Source organism: Leopardus geoffroyi, chromosome C2 (genome assembly GCF_018350155.1).
Source record: "Leopardus geoffroyi isolate Oge1 chromosome C2, O.geoffroyi_Oge1_pat1.0, whole genome shotgun sequence".
Classification (NCBI taxonomy): Eukaryota; Metazoa; Chordata; class Mammalia; order Carnivora; family Felidae; genus Leopardus; species Leopardus geoffroyi.
The window spans coordinates 88,574,654-88,588,294 of record NC_059333.1 but is presented as its reverse complement, the minus strand read 5'-3'; the positions used below and the strand labels follow the sequence as shown (position 1 = coordinate 88,588,294).

The window sequence follows — 13,641 nt, the reverse complement described above, 5'->3', positions numbered from 1 at the left end:
GTAAAGTTTTCCAAGCAGGACATGGAAAGCAGGAAGATTTCTTTGATGTTTCCCAAAAAGGAAACTGCTAGATTGTTAGTAAGGGACCGCATCAAATCACCGGTTTTAAGCATTTTAAAAAATTCTGTGTCCTAGAATAAGTAAGAATGAGGCAATGTAAGGCAGTAAACATACCTAACTGTCTCAGGTTTATGAATGAGGGCTCAGAGGAAGAAAAATAATGAATAGCACAAAGATGTATTCTAGGTCTTTTTAATGCCAAGAGGAGTCTGGCACAAAGAAACACATTACCCTTTCCTTCAGAGAGTGACAGAGAGTGATATTTCCTGACGTTGCATTGAATTTATTTCACTTTCTTAATGTAGCGTCTCTCAGTATGTGGTTTCACATTTGTTTATGCTCATGTAGCCAACTGTGCATTGCTACAAAAAGGAATCTGAGGTCTAAAAGAGAAGCAACATTTTCTTCACCAAATGTAAATTCCTGAAGAAATCACTCTTCCCTGAAATATAAAATTTGAATAACAATTTTTAACGTTTTGTAAAAGTCTTGTAATAGTTATCTCTCAAGCAGCCAAACAAAACGGAGTTCTGTGTGCAGATCAAATCACTTTGATGAGCTGAGCAGAGCAGCAGCAATGTCGGTAGTCACTGCACTTCATCTCCAGTTCTGTTTTGATGGGTTCAAGAAACAGTATATCAAAGTAGGCTACAAAATCTCATCAAAGAAAATCAATCGAATATGGTAGTCAAGATCGTATTATAGAACCCATTTTTGGCAATTTTCTTAAAGTTTTACATAAAGCTGTTCAGAATCCAGACTTACTGCTACCTAAACTCTAAATTGTACAAATGCTATTGTATGTAAGAGCATGTCTGCATACAGATGGGCAGCCTAAAAGACCCCTATTTCCTATGACAAGCAGTACTATGAATTCTTAAATGAATGCAAACAAGGATTTATGTTGATATATCTGTGGTCCCAAACCCTAGTGCATCAGTACCCCATAGATTTGAATGGTGTAGCAATCGATTCAGCTAGTAGACCAGAGTAAAACACTGTATTATTTCTCAGAGTTTTCTTCTCTTTCATACTTTTTTTAGGCTATTGTTTGGTAGTGCGAGATTTCCCTTCATTAAAAGCTCCCATTTAATTCTAGTGCCATAGTAGTAAAGATCCTCCGGCAGCAAAGCTGTTAAAAGAGGGTATAGCATGCACCAGGCAATGCTCGCTTCATTCCCTGTGAGCATCAAACAGCTGTCATTCAACTGAATGAGTTGTCATTAGCAAGCAGATTTTCACTCCAGCCTTCTGGAGCCATGCAAAGAAATCTAACTGAAGTAATAACTGTTGGAGGAGCCCCGATAGAGTTTGGAGGCGTAGGGGTCCCCTTCCCCCATTCTCTCTCCTAGTGCATTAAGCAGTCTTTCTCAAGTGTGGATATTTGGCTTGGATCTGGTGACCTAAAATTACCTCTGAAATCTGGCACAGTATCTCAGCTCTAGCATGAATGTTCTCGCCTGTCAGCCAGCATTACTGGTAGGCATCCCAAGCATTGCCAAGTATTCACCAGAGGTAGGGATAATGGATAGGCTACAGTGACTTGCAAAGAGGAATGGTTTCCTTTCTTCAGTTTAGAATTTCTGCGAGAAACTATTGCCTCAGCTTTTTTGGTCTATGTTTTTAGTTTTACTATGGTGATTTCAATACTTACCCCAAATTCAGACCTCATCATACTAATGGATTTTCAACCCCAGACTCAGTCTTTCTTTCCCATAAATGGCACATCTTCATGTGCCCTATACACCATTTTCTCATGCCAGAATGTGTCTTTTTGTGATTTAATGTTTTTCCATCGTACTCCTAAATTCAGACTAAATAAAGAAATAGTCACACATGTGAAGCTATTGGGCTTATTTAGAGATAAAAGGAAATTGTTTCATTGTTCAAAAAAACATTAAGTGGATCCCTATGAGAGTAGTTGTCCCCAGTGTGAAATCCCTCGCTACTTGGGGGCTCTAAAAGATATTAATAAAAATCTTCAAGTTGCTTTAAATATTTCAAAAATTAAAATAGTAATCAGGTATTTGCCCCAAATGAGATCATATAGGCTAACTAAAATGTCAGGTTTCTTTGCTTTGGTTGGAGTTATATTATACCTATGGCATTCCCAAGGTGATTCTTCCAAACTGTGGATATATTACATTATATAATATCTCCTGACATGATGTACATTATAACTAAAGATACTGCCTTGGATATCCTTAATTTTTGAACACTTGATTATAGCTATCAGCATAAATTCTCACACATCCCCCAATAATTCTAAACTTCATTGCAAAGCATAGTCAGGATTATAACATTAACCTTGAGTATAGATGGTTTTGTGACAAAACGAAGTGTGTAATCCCTTTACAAGATTCATCAGCTGGCTAATGAAGAGCAGGGAGCAGCAGGGTCGCCTGGAGAAGAGGAGCTGGGCAGTCACCCAGCCCCCCCTACCAGCCCCTTCATCAATAACCTCACAACATTCACGCAAGTACAAATCTGGGCAAAATGACCATCACCATGTCATGTGCCTCTACGAATGTTTCTTTCAGGATAAGCTCGTATTGGCATTTACATTTTTGAAAGAGGAGGAGGGGCAGAGAAAGAGGGGGACAGAGGATCCGAAGGAGGTTCTGCATTGACAGGAGTGAGCCAAAGCAGGGCTCAAACTCACGAACCATGAGATCGTGACCTGAGCCGAAGTAGGACACTTAACTGACTGAATCACCCAGGTGCCCTAGCTTTTACATTTGTTTCTTAAGTGAGGATATGAATTATGCTAAATAAATACAACTTGTCAAACAAAATCTTTCAGACTATAAAGTCCATTGATGAGGGACGGAGAATAACAAAAGTGGTCTTAGAAGGTAGAAAGTGTGAGATTTTACATTCTAATCTATTCCTTAATGATCATTTTTATCTTTAACTTTTATTCTTGATAGGATGGAAAAAATACAGAAAACTACAGAGAAAAAGATAACAATGTACATGTAAACCCTCACTGAATGAGTAAATGCTCATATTTTTTTAATGTTTACTTATTTTTGAGAGAGAGAGAGAGAGAGAGAGAGAGAGAGAGACAGTGTGTGAGTGGGGGAGGGGAAGAGAGAGAGGGAGACACAGAATCCAAGCCGTCAGCACAGAGCCCAATGCAGGGCTCAAACCCACAAACTATGAGATCATGACCTGAGCTCAAGTTGGATGCTTAACTGATTGAGCCATCCAGGCACCCTGTAAATGCTCATATTTTGTCTTTTTTTTTTTTTTTGACTTAATTTATTTTACAAAAGAAATAAAATATTTTGGTTAACACTGAGCCCTCCTGGAGGCCTTCCCCAATCCCAGTTGCCACATCCCCTTCCCAGACACAACCATTCCCATGAATTTGATCTCTATCTTCCTAATCCATGTTTTAATGTTTTTATTTATATCTCCATAAATAGCATAGATTATTGTTTTGTGGGAATTTTCAAATTTATACAAATGCTATCATACTCTAGACATGACTTGATACCTTGCTTTCTAAACTTTAACACTGTTTTTTAAATCATGTAGATTTAGCTTTATTTTACTATTGAGTAGTTTTCTATTCTCTAACTGTACCACAATTTATCTTAATGTCTTTACTTATGGACATTAAGGTTATTTCCTATCTTTTGTGATTACAAATGATAACGGACTGAACATAGTTATGCATGTTTCCTGACACATAGGTATTGGAGGCAAGATTCTTGGGTAAGAATGCAACAAATTGAAGGCTTTCAGACGGCTTTAGGGAAGGTCTATAGGATTTAAAAGATAAAAAGAGCTCATTAAAACAAGCACAGGAAAGGTACAGCAGGATCACTTTGGGATGTTAACAGAACACTTTGTTGAGGAGGAGGAGGCTAATTTAAGTGGCATTTTTCCAAAATACATTTAAACAGAACTAAGAAAAATATCAGATTTAATTCCTGATTACAGAGTGACACTACTTTCCTAGAAAGAAAACTCTTCAAAGCAGGTAAAGTGATAACAGACACATTTTGTTTCTGACAAGATAATGTCCTCTCTAACATCAGCCCCCCAAGCAGGATCCCACCGCTCTACCCAAGCCTCCCTACTTAGCACACTGTGAACAGAATTTATATATTTCCACCTTTCCCAGGCCTCTGCTTCCGCTGGGGCCAGCCTAGAAGGACTCGGCTCTGGTTCACAGAGTTCTTTCCCTCTTCTTGATCCCTGTCATACTTAGCCGGAGCATCTCACTCAGACGTCATCACTGACATCCTTGGTGCAAGTGACAAGGGTTGTGATATGATGCCAACCTAGGTCTTTAAGATCAAGCAATTTTCACATGCTGCTGCCTCCAAGTTCCAAGCTTTCTGTAACAATGACAGAAGAATCTAGAAACAGCCTAGTTTCTTTTCTTGAGTGGCAGCTTTTTCAAGTGAGTCATAACAATAATGCCCATGTTAATGAGACTATTAGAATAAAAATAGCCAACACTTATTCTAATAGTCTTGATATGTACCATCATACTTAATACACAAGTATACATACTTGATATGTATCATAACACTTAATATGTATCATCTCATTTAATCCTTACAATGACCGTGAAGAAATGAAAGGCCAGAGAGATTAAGTCACACAGTTCGTAGACAGCTGAGTCAGGCTTCACGCTAGGTCTGTCTCATTCCTCAGCTGATCATGTTAAATTGTCTTCTATATTAATAACTAGAGAAACATGTTCCTTTTGTGTATAAGAAATTAATAAAAACCACCCTGTTTTCACCCATGGGAGAAAGGAAAGGCAGTATGGCGGGGTGTAAAATGTGTCGATTTTGAACCCACTTCAACTTGAGTTCAAATCCCACTTCTATTATTTATTAGAAGTGTGGTGAGTTATTAATTGCTTACATCCCTACTTTAAAATAGAAAGTCCCCTGGGTTCCTTGTCTATTGATATACAAATGATACTTAGTCTGCAGTTTTTCTTATTCTGTATTACACAGTGTTTGGTGTATGTTTCTGTTTCAGCAGCTACGTTATGTTAATATTATGCTTTTATGTATTTATTCATAAAATCCATTCGTTAGGCACCTGCTTGATGTACCAAGCTCTATTCCAGATGCAGGAACACAGTTGTGAAATTCACACAATAGCACTTGCTCTCATGACATTTAGATTCCAATAGAGAAAGAGAATCAATAAAATATAAGTATCTATACATAAACATCTTTATATTGTGACATAAAGCTAGATAAAGCTATACAAAGAGCTGAGATTGGGTGATAGAGAGCAACTTGGTAGCTATTTTAGACTGAGGAATTAAGAAAGGCTTCTCTGACAGAATGAAGTTTAAGCTGCTAAATGAATCACAATAAGGAGCCAGCCTTGCAAACACTATGGGAAAAGAGGTCCCAGGCAGATGAAAGAGCTAGAGCAAAGAACCCATATTCTCACCTTACTAGACCATGAGCTACCCGGAACCATTTTAAAGTGTTTCCGATTACTTTCCTGTGGATGATTTTAACATGTTACTCTGTTCCTTACATATTGATGAGCCATTACTGCAACGATGCTATGTAACAAATCAGACAATTTATCTGCTTAAATTCCTTCGATGACTTCTTCTCCTTGGACTTGGAATAAAATCCAAACTGTAAAGTGAAAACTTCACAAAGAAGAGAATCACGATTTATACGTCTGGTTTGCCACAACATCTCCTGTACTTGTTTTGGTGCCTGACCAGAAGTAAATGCTGTACTGGTAGAATAACGATGAAGGAATGCATGCATGAGGAACCTGGGCTCTGTGTCCTAGCCCTTCATTCCCTTCAAGGGATTGTGACTCACCTTTTCATTTATATTTTAAACCATTCTCTTACCAGTACTGGCCCTTTGGCATTCAGCACATGCCTTTTTTTACCTGAAGAACAAAAACAACTTAGAGCAACAACAGAAAACCCTTTCTTTGATTCCTTTAGCTACCAACCTTTTTCCCTCTTAAGTGGCACACTTGTCATTCACACTTGGAAGGTCACTTCTACCTACTATAAAGTTGTAAATTGCCCATGACATATATAATTGTCAAAGTCAATGGGCATATTTTTCCTCACCTGACTAGGTGACTGCAATTCCTTTGGTGGGTGAAACTCATTTTCTTTTAAGTATTACACACAGCACTGCTTCTGATCAAGGAACTCACTTCACATAAAAGAAGTGAGGCAAATGGGACAATGATCATGGAATTCACTGGTCTTACTATGCTCTCCATCACCCTGAAACAGTTGACTTCATAGAATGGTGAAATGACCTTTTGAAGACTCAGTTATAGGGCCAGCTAGATGGCAGTTCCTTGCAGAGCTGGAGAAAGGTTCTCCAGAGGCTCTTTATACTTTGAATCAGCTTCCAATATGTGGTGTGGATTCTCCAATAGCCAGGATTCAGAGGTCCAGGAATCAAGAAGTAGAAAGGGAAATGGCACCATTCACCATTACCTCTGGTAACCAATCAGTGAAATTTTTGTTTCCTCTGTTTGTTGCTTTATGTTCTGCTGGTGTACAGATGTCAGTTCCAGAGGAAGTAATAGTTCTACCAAGGGACACAATGATTCTACTGAACTGCCACCTAGCCAGTCTGGGCTTTGGATCAATGGCAAAGAAGGTAACTGTGGTGTTGGCTGGGGAGACTGATCCTGACTACCCAGGAGAAATTGAACTACTACTCCACGATGGAAATAGAGAAGAGTATGTCTGGAATACAGGCCATCTCTTGTTATTACCATGCCCTGTGATTAAGGTCAATAGAACCTACAATAACTCAATCCAGGCAAGACTACTAATGATTCAGACCCTTCATGAATTAAGATATGAATCACCCTGTCAGGTGAAAAACTGTGACTAGTTAAGGTGCTTGCTCAAGACAAAGGGAATACAGACAGAATGGATGGTAGAAAAAGGTTGTTAAAACACCAGCTAAGACTATTTGACCAGTTATAGAATTGAGAACTATAGTTGCCATTAATATTTCTTCCTTATTTTGTTCTGAATACATCACACACACACATATTTATATATGATATATATAAAAGCAGTCTTTGTTTTGTTTATGATGTAACATAAGGTGTATTGATGCTATATCAGTATTTAAGTATTATTAATTCTACATCAAAAAGTATTTAAGTTATGGAATATCAGGAGAAGAGTAAACACCACTAATGGACTTTACCTCCTTTCTGAGGAAAGGATTAGTGCATTTTCAGTTGTATGCAGGATAGTTGTCTCGTGTTAGGCAGAATTATGACCTCGTTAATTATCTTTATTTGGAGATTAAGTATGGTTTAAGGTGACCTATGTGGGTGCCAAGTTGATAAGGGGTGGACTCAGGAAGGTTAATTTTGTGTGTCAACTTGACTGGGCTAAGGGATAGCTGGTAAAACATGATTTCTGGGTGTGTCTATCAGGGTGTTTCCAGATGAGATTAGCTTCTGAATCAGATTAAGTAAAGAGGATCATCCTCATCCACCAGGGCAGGCATCATCCAATCCACTGAGGACTGAGGGCCTGAATAGAACAAAAAGGCAGAGGAAAGGCTAATTTGTTCTTTTGGCTTGTCTCATCCTGGTCTTGGACATCAGCATTTCTAATTTTCAAGCCTTCAGACTCAAACCCATATTTACACCATCATCCCTGAGATTCTTGGGCCTTTGGAATGGGAAGCATGATATTGGCTCGCCAGGTTCTCAGGTCTTTGAGCTCAGATTGAATGACACCACCAGCTTTCCTGGTTCTTCAGCTTGCAGAGGGCAGATTATGAGACTTTCTGGCCTCCAGAATCACATGAGCCTATAATAAATTCCTATAATAAATGCCCTCATATATATTTGGTTCTTCAATACCCTAATACACTCCCTCTTGCCTAATTTTCTTTCTATTTCTCCAGCCATCCCTTAATCTTCCTCACAGCCTATTTCCTCCTCATTGTTCCACCCTAAATGGTTCATTCTCACCCCTGTGTTTTTACTTTATGAATAACTCCTGAAGAAATAAACCTAAACTCATGGCAACAACTAATATCTACATGACTATAATACTCATGCCTGAACATTATGCTAAATATCCCCCAAGCATCACAGACTTATATAATAATGGGTTAGATACTGGTTGCTTACTATATAATACAGGAACTGAGCTTAGAACTTTACAAACTTTTGAAGCAGATATATAATTATTTTCATTATACTGAGGAATAAACAAGGGCTTAGACATGTTAAGTGAGTTATCCAAGGCCACAAAACAGTGACAAATCTAGGATGTGAATCTGCGTTTCCTGACTCTGGAGTCCATGATATGCAATATTATGTTATACTGCTTCATACTCAATGATTATTATAGCTAATTACTTTCAAGTATCTTAATTGCAAATTATGTTGGATATAATTCATCAGAATCCAAACTGAATTTAATGTATTAAACAGAAAATGTTTTCCTAAAAATATTCTTTCTGCCTAGAAAACTTTATGCCTTACTGTTCTGTTTGTTTAAAATTGCGTATCTTTACCTCTCTTCCTGAAGATTCTTTTGGAAAAAGAAACTTCAGGATAAAAAGATATATATTAAAAAACAGAATGCATCTGCTTTGATCAGTTAATGGTTAAAAATGCCCAGCCTCATTTTTTGTTTTGTTTAGCTTTGTTTTACTTTGCTTTTGGTAATGCTCTAGTGGGCTATTTATACCAGGAAATGGTAGACAGCCAGTGTCTTAATGGTTGGATTTCTTTTCTCTGAGGGATTAGGTGAAACAGGCATATTAAGAAGAGATGCTATTAGAAAAATGGATCAAACATTTAAATGTCTAAAGGCCAGGAACAAAGAGTTGAAATAGGTGATGGTTAAGTACATGGATCTGCAGCCAGATGATTGATGTTCTATACCCACCTTGCAACTTGGCCATACAAAAAATCATTGAAATCAACTAGCCTATTTCTCACTTGTAAAATAGAAATCATAGCACTACCTACCACCTGAGCTTCTTATTGGTGCTGATAAGATCTGCTGTGGGAAGGACAGTGCCTTATACACAGTAAATATTCAACCCAAGTTGGCCAAGTTATTATTGCCTATACTTTCTTCCATGTCCACTGGCTCCATATGGTCCACTAGAAGGTCACATGTCAGACACTCAGGGTTGCAGCACATAGCATTGCAGCACATTCTACCAGGCATGCTCATCTAATTTAGATAGACATTGATATATGTTTCTAATCACAGAAGACACAAAGAAGCATGTGAGTGAGCCGTGACTACTTAAGGAAAGGAAATCCACCTGAAATTCCTACACACTTGGCTAGGGGCGGCAATATCTACCAGTTTGTGTGGAGCAGAGAGAAACTGGATTTAACTACCCCTGGTGTCAGTCTCACAAGTGACTTAATCAAACTGCCTGAATACACAAAGAGTATGAAGATTGAAAGGTAAACCCAGGGGAACCTAGAAGAATCGTTTTTATTTTTACATAGAACATTTAAAGCTTTGAGGAAATTGGATGAGACAGATCCTACCTGTTTTAGAATGTGTTATAGGTAGAATACATTATGGAAATTAATTAGAAGCTTAGGGGAGATGCACTTTTAGATTCTAATTTAGTGGGGCGTGGTGGCACGGCAATGCAAATTCACCTAAATAATACTATATCACGATTGTATTTTCTGTGTACGGAGATTTTTATACATAGCTAACTTGATCCCCCCTAAAAATCTGTTGATTACAGAAGCTGTTATTTATCTACCATCATCTTATATATTCTAAATATTGTCACTTTTGAAAGGTTGGTGTGACTTTTCTGACTCTGTAGCACACCACAAATAGCACTAACCCAAAGCTGCCTCATTTAAGAAACTAGGACTTTCTCTCAGAGGATATTCATGTTCTATTAAACTCCTAATGTACGAATCTATCCATTTACGTATAAGAGTGAGGACAATGTGATGTTGTACAAATCCTAGATCTGCACATTATGGGGAGTGAGGACCTATCTTTCCATGGTGTTTATACTCTATAGCCCCAAAGCAAATTTGGCTATGAGCTTCATTATTATAATTTGGTCTTCTAGAAAGAAGGAAGGGGTAACTGCTGGCTCAGGGAACAATTATCTAATGTCCCCCATTTCTCCTCTTGTGCTATTATTTCTCATTTTGTACATATTTTTCCCCAGAGAGGACTTCACCCGGAAGCATTATAGCCCCTCTCCTAGACTTCATCCTCATTTAGCTGAAATGTAAGATGCCCCTGAGTAAACATCACTGATGTGTACCCAGTTCTATGAAGACAGCTGACTAGGGACCATTTGACAAAATTGTTAAGGGTGCCCTCAGCAACATGTTTAGTGTCTTGCCTCTGAACCCATAGACAGATCTCTCTGGCATGTGACATCCCCTCTGGAATGCAACTACAGTTTTGTCTGTCGCCTCATGCGAGAAGATTCCTCATGACCATCTGTTCATTCAGTGCTTCCCAGACCTGGTCCCTACAGATCAATGAACCCATCTTGTATCCCTGATCATATCCAAGTTCCTCGGCCACCTGCACTCAGTCATGATGGGAACTCTTCTTTCACATATTTTGAGAAAAAGTAAAACATTCAACTTGTACATAGTAAAAATAGCAAATCTTCAACTCTAATAAATGCAAATATTTCTCAATCTAACATACCTATATTTGAGAGAAGTAAATTCATCCAAATGGAAGTTTCTTTTAAAATCATTTAATGCATGGGGCACCTGGGTGGCTCAGTTAGTTGAGCATCCAACTTCAGCTCAGGTCATGATCTTACGGTTCGTAGGTTCAAACCCCATGTTGTGCTCTGGGCTAACAGCTCAGAGCCTGGAGCCTGCTTTAGATTCAGCGTCTCCCTCTCTCTCGCCACCCCCCACGCCACTCCTGCTCTGTCTCTTTCTATCTCAAAAATAAGCAAAGGTTCGGGGCGCCTGGGTGGCACAGTTGGTTAAGCGTCTGACTTCAGCCAGGTCACGATCTCGCGGTCCCTGAGTTCGAGCCCCGCATGGGGCTCTGGGCTGATGGCTCAGAGCCTGGAGCCTGTTTCCGATTCTGTGTCTCCCTCTCTCTCTGCCCCTCCCCCGTTCATGCTCTGTCTCTCTCTGTCCCAAAAATAAATAAAAACGTTGAAAAAAAAATTAAAAAAAAAATAAACAAAGGTTAAAATTTAAAAAAATAATAATAAATCACTTAATGCATATGTAAAGCTACTTTTTCCCCACACACACTCTAATAAATGCCATCTATATTAATATTATCAATGTCACTTTGAGTTCCAGTTTACTAATCTACTCTTTTACATGAAAACTCACAGAGCCCCATTCTGACAAGGTGGGAAGTACTTCTTCTACAGAATAACCATATTTACATAAAGAAAAAGAAAACATCAGAATGACATTTTCCTTCTACTTGAAACATCACTTTTCATATCCTTGTATGTGCCTGCTTCTAGAGGTCAGTGCAAGATTTCAGATGACTCACACACAAAAGAAGTGTAGCATGCTTCAATTAAGATGTGTTAAAATCAACACATTTTAAAAATCTTATTCCATGGGATAAGATATTAATGAGTGACCTTGAGGGCTTTTTAAGGAAGCTTCCTATTTCTGGTAGTGTTTCTGCTATCACTATTGCATTCACTATGTAAGTATGGAAGTATATGGAAGGGGAAATTTTCAATAGGGAGAAGCTGTTCTCCCTCTGGCTTCCAGGACAAGTACCCCCAGGACATCAACTTTTGATTCCCCAATAGGGCCATCATGGTCTCTGCCTTTGGGAACGTAATGCTGGCTTATCACACAAGAAGCTCCCCACCCCAACCTTAATTAATAAAAGTAGCACAGGTATAGCACTCTTATTTACAAATCTCTTTCAGCTATATTATTTGAAATGTGTCCCAAACTCTACAAGATGGATACTTGGAAAATTAAAAATCTCTTACTTTACAGTCAAGAAAGTGAACTCAGGAAGATAATTTATCAGGTCAGATAGAACATTAGTGGTGGAGATGGAATTCAAAACCAGACATTCAGCTAGAGGAAAGCTCATCTTGCTAAGGTCCTGGCCCTTCTTTAGAGTAGCATATGCCTGAATACAGCCTATCATATTACTCAGTGTACTCATGTATTACCACCTATGTGCACACCTGTGAGATAATAAGTCATCAGGTCTTTATATAGAGAAAAAACATAGAAACACACACACACACACACACACACACACGTGTGCGCACAATTTGGGTAGAAGAAATGATGTCCCCTGAATGGATACAACACACACATGCATACACACCACACAAAACTCCATCACAGAATGTACTTCCTAGCAAGCAGTTTACTTACAAATTATTAATTGTATTATTATGAAATGTTTTTATTGAATTTTGAACAAGTACAATCCTTTATGTCAAGTTAATGCTAAGGAACCACCATCTATAAGTCTGGATCCCTCTCCACACACCACTTTTCCATTAGCTATATCAACCCACTTAAAGAGTATATTGAATGGAACTGAATTAAATGCAACGAGAGAGGGGAGAATGTTCTTTATATTTCTCACATTGCTACATAATTTCTACTGTTTCCTTGGGGAAAGAGGAGAGATAGTGTTTGTTCAACATTTCTAATACAAATAGCACACAATACCTGGTTCAATCTTCCCACTCACCAATAAAATTAAAATGTAGGTTTTTTTTCTTTATCCCCCTTTCTGTAATTAAGTTACCTGAAGCTCAAGGATGCCAAATAACTTGCCCAGTTGCCTCACATTCATAGATGCCACAGCCAGAATCCCAATGTGGGCATCAACTTGGGCCAACATGATTTCTCTCTTACCACACCGCATGCCCAGGAGCACCCGTCCAAAGGAGAGTGAGAGTAGGAAGCCAGGCTAAAGGAATTGGGGAAGGCAGGCTTGAATCTTGAAAATATGGAGCTGAGGTGGAAACTAGATTCCTGAATTCTCCATTCCATCATTGAGCTGTCTTTGTCCTTCCCAGCTTTGTGATAAAACTGGAGGAAAGCAGATCCTGGAGAAGGAATAAATGGAAGGGAGGTGGCAAGCATTTAAGAGGGTTCTCTCCCAGACCATTTAATACCAAGTGAAGGTATAGGAGTGGTGCAGAGGGCTAGCTAAGGTGGCTTTAGTTGTCACAATAATTCTGATCATGTCCTCCCCTCAATAAAGATACAATCAGTTCTTAGTAGAAAGTTTGCTTTAATGCAAACACAGCTTCAACACAACCGTCCAGACATACACTTCCTCCAATTCTTTCAACCAGATTATCACCCCCAAACTTCTCCCTATAGACATTTTGAAACTATCATTGTTCCTTTATATTGCAGCTAATTCTTCTTCACTTCCTAGGGAAGGGGCTCATCCTACCCTGGAACAGTCCACAATATGCTACGTGGGTAGTTATGAGACAGTGTAAGGTAGAGATCCAATTCTCAGTTTTGGACAAAGGAAACCTTATACAAAATTTAGAGCAAGAAGCTGAGGTGGGGAAAAGGGCAGAGGAGAATGGGAGAAGTCACGGAGTATTAATAGAAAGC

The 13,641-nt window shown here is 38.7% G+C and overlaps 1 pseudogene; it reads left to right on the top strand.

Annotated features, from left to right (window-relative positions):
* The first annotated feature begins 637 nt into the window (after nucleotides 1-637).
* Nucleotides 638-13,641, top strand: part of LOC123610355 — a 45,918-nt pseudogene continuing 32,914 nt past the window's right edge.